Source organism: Coptis chinensis, chromosome 6 (assembly GCF_015680905.1).
Source record: "Coptis chinensis isolate HL-2020 chromosome 6, ASM1568090v1, whole genome shotgun sequence".
Classification (NCBI taxonomy): domain Eukaryota; kingdom Viridiplantae; phylum Streptophyta; class Magnoliopsida; order Ranunculales; family Ranunculaceae; genus Coptis; species Coptis chinensis.
Window position 1 is genome coordinate 6401177 of NC_141461.1, and position 7538 is coordinate 6408714.

Sequence of the window (7538 nt, forward strand, 5' to 3'; positions counted from 1 at the left end):
AAAGAAAACCAAAAAGAGCCTGATAACATATTTCCAAAACCCAACCCACCTTCACCAGTTCGCTTGCCTTCAACATCAAATGAGGAAATCTCCTCGTCTCCTTCAACAGGTTCGTTCCTCGATTTCTTCTCATCTCTTCTTGTATATAATTTTCTAATAATAGTTAAAAGTAAGAGTGGGGTTATGTGTTTCATCAAATTTCATTGGGTCACAACTCACTTGGAAGTTTAACATCACCCCATTTCAAAATTTGATATGTTTAGGGTTAGGGATTATCCAATTTGTTGAAATTGGGCTTTTAAATTTGTTGACTTTTTAAGCTGAAACCATTGTAGGTTTCTTAGTTTACTTTCTCTGCCTTTGGTTTTAATTTGTCAGTGAGTGCTGCAGAAGTGAAAATATCAGCAGCAGTGGGTTTTCTTCTACTTGTACAATTCAGAGATAACTCAAATTTGTCAGTGAGTGCTGCTGCTGTGTTTCCGCTGCTGCTGGATGGCAAGCTGCTGCTGGATGACAAACCCTACTCTCTCTTTGGCCTTTCAAAGATTTTCTCGCTGCTTCCAACGAGGTAAAACAATTGATATAAATTTCTTTGTTTGCTGTATTATCACTCAATTTCTCTGTGCCATGTGGTCTATCATCATTTGAGAATTTCAATCTTGAAGCAATGGGTGAAGCAATTTATTAAAATTCAAGCTGCTTATGAGTTACTTATAGATGGGGAAAAACGAAGGCAATACAATAATGAACACCGTGTCAACCCAATGAAGGTAAATGTTGTATATAGTTGCTGTCATAAATTGTTAAATTTTTGTAAGTACTGTTAGTTTCTAGTGTTGGACCTTTGTTTCCTGATTGATATATATATTATATGGATTGATTAGTTACTTAGCTAGTGAAGGACTCGTCAGACTTTTAATAAGTTATGAATAGAAAACTTGTTGCCTTGTTGGGCAGCATATTCAGGGAAAAAAAGTGAAGGGTTATGGTTTGTAATCTTTGTATGTTAAGGTGAGTTCTAGGTGGAGTGAAGGGTTATCCTCATCTCTAGGCTTGTGCATCCTACCTAGTATATGAACACAGTATATAAACCTGACCTTATCAGTTTAAGGAATAAAGTAGTTCCCCCTACACCTCACTACCAGATAATTTTCTGCTACAGATATTGATGAGTATGTACTATATCTAACACCTGGGCTTAATTTGTTTTTCTGTCATAGTCTACCAGATAATTGTAGAAGTCAGGGAGACAACGGAAATTTGGTTGAGAGGATCACTCAGTACACTTCTTGTAGTTATTTATATGTACTATATCTCAGTTGCACTTCTTGTAGTTATTTATATGTTGTATTTCTATCTTCATGTGTGCAGCGTCTACCAAATGACTTTGCCAAGACATATCAGCATCTCACAATTGAAACTTCAGATGGGCGGACGTGGCCTGTCGTGTCCTCCTCCAAAGAATACGGAAGTAGGCTAATCAAGGGCTGGAAGGAATTTGTTTTAGATAATCACTTGGAAGAAGACGATAAATGCATCTTTGAGCTTGTTGACAAGACACATAAGATTCTAAAAGTTTTTATTGATTGAGTATCTCGGAATCCCAAACAGAGTAAAAGAATTTCAGCTGACTCAAAAAGTCAAAGCTGCAAGTCTAGCTCTCTTGTTACAAACAGAGGGAAGCAAAATGATGATGCTGGAAAGAAAAGAAGCCTATTTGACTCTAAGAAAAAGAATGGCAGACAGATTGAAAATGGAGAAGTTGATGATAAAGTTGGTTTGCCCAGTTCTGGTTGTCATTGCACACATACTGCCCAGAAGTTCACATCTGAATGGGTTGACGAGGAATACTGGAATAGGGACAACAGAATCGACAAGGAACAAGAAGTTGATCCACGTTTTTATGACAGGAAACGGCTAACAGAGTGTGGTGAGGACCAGAAGAAGGGCAAGCACTGTACTAAAGGATTGAAACTGCATTGTTCACTTCACTCCACTGCAGCAAAGAGAGGCGAGAAAATTTCTGATTCTGCCTTCGGATATAACAAACAGAGAAAAAGGAATTTATCTCCATCTAAGAGACCAAGCAGTCCTGTGAGAAACACAACGAAGCACGATAATCACACTGGGAAAAGTAGGAAGGTGTATGATGGTAATGAAAAAAACGGAAATGAACGAGCGAATAAAAGTCACTTGATGTTTGATAAGAATGCTAAAGAGGGTTCAACAGTTTGCTTGAAGCAACGAGCTGAGCTTGATAATTATATTTCCCGATCTTGTGCTTTATGATCCATCAATCACATTTCTTTTTAAAAGGAATTGTGTTATCGTGATTGACACCAGTAGTTGTTTGCATCCCACAGAGTCTGTGACTAGAAGATCAGTCTCATTCCGCGAAAAAGAAAGAGACGTTTTAGAGGCCACAAATTTCACATCTAAAAACCCCTTCTGCTGGGTTATAATGCGGCCTTCATATGTCCGTGGGTGGCTTAAGCTGGTGAGCTCCGTAAAATCAAATACTGATTGAGTCCTGCTGTTGAGGCAGTGCCACTTGACCAAATTGACGCAAGCCAGGTTCAGAAAGGACTGGCGGAATTCAACCAAAAGCTGAGCTCAGCCTCAACTGATTTAGAGAAAGCTGAAGCTCAAATTGGTGTGGATGTTCATAGTGCACTCAACTTTGCACTATCAGGCTAGTGGTAGTCATGTTACACCTTCGCCCGACAGTTTTATTTTATTTTCTGTGTTTCAGTTTTTTCCTGCATAGATGAACTATAATGGTTCTTCAACTCTTGAGCCGAAAACTGAGTCTTTTCTTCTTTCATTGATGTGAGGGCTATGTATCTTCTTACTTTTTTTAGATTGTCATACTGATTTTGAAAATAAATACCTAAAAATGTCGGACTCAGTAGCAATTCTTTCATGTTTAGCTTGTCTTAATTAAAAGTATTATGTTCTAGGAATGAGCTTGTTTCAGTGAACGCACATTTGAGTATGTCCCCATGAATATGGTTCAGTTCTGTGTCTCATTTGAGGTTAAGTGTCTTCAAATTGCAGAGACAAAAGACGGTTATCATGGCAACATTTTATCATCCGCTGGGATTTATATGCCATTCATTAAACAACTTTCCAAAGAAACAAAATAAGTTAGCGAAGTTATGATTTGCATGTTAGGGTGAGTTCTAGGTGAATGTGAACAGATGGTATGGCAAGAATTGAGTATATATCTCTTCTTATGTTCGATTGAGTATATATCTCTTCTTATCTGCTGTTACTGCTATTCCAAAGACTATTAATAAGCGTATGGATTCTATGTATCATAATAGACCTGGACTTGAATGTGTTGCCCATATAGCAGTCTTTTTTTTAATGCAGTAGATATTAGAGTAATAACTTTTGAACCTGATGCTTCAGTCTCCAGTTGTATTTCAAGCTTAAGGTTCTCAAGGCAAAGATATTTTGCTTCAAGACGCAGAAATTCCTCTAGACTCTCAATTAGTAATTTCTAGAACAGGAAAACTTCTCTTCCCGTGCATCCTTATAACCATAGCACCCTCAATTCGAAAGTTCAACTCATTTACAACAAATGAGATTTGAATTTGGTCAAGTCAGGTGAGTGACTATAATTTTTAAATTTTAAATATTTTAAAAGCATAAAAAATGAAAAAAAAATGAAATATTTGCCGCAACAAATTTGAACAATCAAACAAATAGTTGCAAATCAGGACAAATGATATTTACCACAGTATCATCAAACAATGACAAATTTAAATTTGCCACAAATTATTTGCAATTGTCACATAGCAAATTTGTCAGGGTGACAAAATTTGCATTTGCCACAGTTCCTATCAAACATAGCCTTAGGCCAATTAGCTTTACACCCCCAGTTCTTTAGGTTTATCCCCCTTAAGACCACACCACATCCAAGTCAACCATGTTTGACTGTTATCTTTTTGGTCAATGCATGTAAAAAGACTGCATTGCTATTTTTTCACTAGCCATTTGGCCCGGCCTATGGCCGGACTTGCTATATAGATAGCTAATGACTCAAAAACCTAAAATTCACTTGAATAAATAATATATGTATATTGATAGCATTCGCTATATATATATATATATATATATATATATATATATATATATATATACTTTGTTTGATGAGTTTATGTTTTTCTAATTTTTTGGAAGTATTATTGTCCTAAATAACACAATGAAATGAAGAAAATAAGGGCCGCATTTTGACATATACTTTATAGGGAATTGAAGAGATAAAGAAAACCTGGGAATTTGATTCCATAATAAGAACAAATTAAACCAAATAACAGGAGCTCTACTAATTGGAAATTGACCTCGTGAGTCATGACAGAGACGTAAACCTTGGGCAACAAATCTTTAACAATTCTGATATACTTGGAAAACGTTATATAACCACCCAACAAAGTGATTATCTTTAAAGCACTGATCTTAAGAGTTGTAAAAACGTATAATAATATATCTCTGAAGCAAAGTGATTATCTTACCTTGAGGAAGAACTTACCATGGGAAAGAACTTTATTTGGTGGGTGGTGAGGTTGAAGATCGAATGACACTGATCGAATAGGCATTGAGAGAGTGTGTAAGGCTAAGTTCAAATTATACAAGTGGCACGTCCACGTGACATGAAACAATAATCATATTGTTGGAATAGTTGTATTTTCCAGAAATTATAAGCTGCTCGAAAATTTTCATGGAAATTCATTTGGAAATAGAATATTACATTTTGTCGGACAGGAGTTGCATACATCACTAAGTGAAATGAAAACACAACCTAAGGAGGAACCTTGAATCCTGCCTGACATGAAAATATCCAAGTTCAAACTTAGTCGGGGTGCCATCCACATGACCTGAAATAGTAATTTATGTTAGAATAGCTATATTTGCCTTGGAAATGAGAAGTCATCTAAAAATTTTACTTCAAATTCACTTGAAAATAGAAAATTAAATAATGTTGGACAGGGGTTCCATACATTTCTAAATGAGATGAAAAGCACAATCTAAGGAGGAACCTTGAACCCCTTTATATCCTAAAATTATTAAAAAAAAAAAATAGAGTAACATAGAATTATGTCTCTTTTGTTCTACCAACCCACAATTCAAAACAAAAACAAAAATTGTAATTCCTCAAATTCACGCACATTCTCCATTTATCTTCATCAAGACTATCAATATAGATAAATCTCTCCACTGATATATTTATAGCTATCATATTTTATGATCTCAGGCAATATCGTGTACTATTGATCGATATAGGGAGTTATAGTCTATCCTTTTAAGATGCTAATAAATCAGTTTCACTTAAAGGATAAAAATATCATTCTTACATCAATATGTTCATACCTTATGAGGCTGGAGAATCATATGGTAATGGGAATACTAATTAGGAACATCCAGTTGATGGCACTCTAATTTATAATTACAAAGAACCTGATTATCAGCAATGTTCAATACTCCCTCAATCCAATTAAACTAACTATCAACTGAGTATATCTTATCGTGGTTCTAGCTACACGGCTGCCATAGTTGTTTCCAGCTCTCTTTCTAAGGATTTAGGAATGGTTGAGAAGAGAAGCATCATGGCGATCCATTATAAAAAAAAAAACTGAATAAAACAATCAATCTAAATGCACCGTTATATACCCCATTTGAAGCCTCATAATATATTACAACACTAATTGCTTATTATGTAATTTTTTTACTTTTTGAAAGCCATGTAATAATGTGGCCTATGAGTGTCAAAGAAATTAAACAATCTACTAAAACTTGAGTCCAAATACCAAAGTTTAACTATAAAAAAAAACACAATTAAAACCCCAAAAGCAGCACCCAACTTTTAAATTGCATAGAAATAAAATTCTAAAAAGCTTCTAAGGCTGAGTCCAATGGCTCCTCATCCCTTTAAAAGTAGTGTTAAAGTCAATAAAGTAGAGCTAAAGTAGAGCTAAAGTCAATAAAGTAGAGCTAAAGTCAATAAAGTAGAGTTAAAGTCAACATATTTTACTCTCTATCTCTATTTTACTCTCTATATATAGAGAGTAAAATAGAGATAGAGAGTAAAATTCTTTGTATATATACATAGAAAAATAATGATAGAGTAAAATATGTTGATTTTAGCTCTATTTTGTTGACTTTAGCTCTACTTTATTGACTTTAACACTACTTTTAAAGGGATAGAGAGCCATTGGATCTTTCTAAGCAATAAGAACAATATGCTAAAACGCACAATACCTTCTATCAAATCAACTAATTGGAAGATTAACAATTATCTTTATCTAACACCCACATAGACGAAGAACCAAATGAATTGTATGCCTTCCTTAATATTGTAGTCGTCCAAACTCTTGTGAAGGCTCAAACCGTGATCGACCGTAGATGAGCCTTTGCGACCTTATATGTATTCCCTCCTCGCTCTTCAATCATTTCTTGCACATTTTGAACGGTATAAGATCCATCCACTCTGTAATTAATCAATTTACACGAAGGCACCCTAATGAATATTTGCATCTTTGTCACTCCTCAAATTCAATGTCCGTCCTTCGAAAATGTAAGTTTGCTAAAGTCATATCATTCTCCGGCTCCACCTTGTCAAGCCAGAGTTTCGTTTGCCAATTGGGATCCCCACCATGCTTTCAATCAGAACTTGACATTTGAACCGTAAACCATCTTTTCACTTTAAGACTAAAAGTTCTATTTTTTTCAAAAGTAGTAACCGATATTAGCATTGTATCTCCCAAACGAAAAGACTGCATAAATTGTTGACCCTCCCTCAATGTTATAACTTGCAATCGTTCGACCATCATCCAGTTCTTCTCCTAAGTAGAAAAGCTCTTGTTGGCCAACAGAGATACCCTCCTTGTTTCAGATCCCACGCTTTTGATAGTAAGGACTGTGGTCCCTCATATCCACATCAAGTGTTATAAGTCGCAACATCTTTACATGTATTTTTGTTGAATCCTCGAATCCATAAAGACAATGATGATTGAGCCATTCTTTATGTCATAATCAACAACCTTTTGCTCATTCTGAAGCCAATCTCCCGCAACAAACTCTTCATATTTACCATAGATATACCTTCCAATTTTGAAAATTCAGTTCTCACATTTTGGATTGTGTCAGACTTCTTCACCTCTCTCTATGCAGTTTTAACCACAATACCTTTAATAACCATGCCAGAAATCAAAATACAATAAAATCAAGATTTTTGCTTAAAAAGTCAGCCCACACAAAATTTATAGAGTTGATCAAAATTGAGGCTTGCAAGATTTAACCCCCGAAAAGAGGAGTAGTTCCCGAGCTACTCCGTGTGCGGTATCTTAAAGATTCTGGTGTATCTTGTGATTTCCACTCCCAGCCTCATTAACACCCTCTTTTATTTAATTTTACCCTGATCAACAACATTGATACATTTTGCTAATAAATTCAAGAAGGACAACCCATAAACCAAAGAGAGATCCTCCATTCAAAAAACGGAAAGTTGAGCCAACTCAAGGTATGGGCATATG

The 7538-nt window shown here is 35.4% G+C and overlaps 1 long non-coding RNA gene across 2 annotated transcripts; it reads left to right on the plus strand.

Moving 5' to 3' along the window:
• The first annotated feature begins 115 nt into the window (after nucleotides 1–115).
• Nucleotides 116–1574, plus strand: LOC147491103 (uncharacterized). Of its 2 annotated transcripts, XR_015200032.1 has the most exons (3): nucleotides 116–770; nucleotides 1221–1280; nucleotides 1372–1574. It is a non-coding gene; the product is annotated as an uncharacterized LOC147491103 (long non-coding RNA). The 2 variants fall into 2 exon arrangements; XR_015200031.1 differs by having other exon boundaries at nucleotides 116–1280.
• The last annotated feature ends 5964 nt before the right edge of the window (nucleotides 1575–7538 follow it).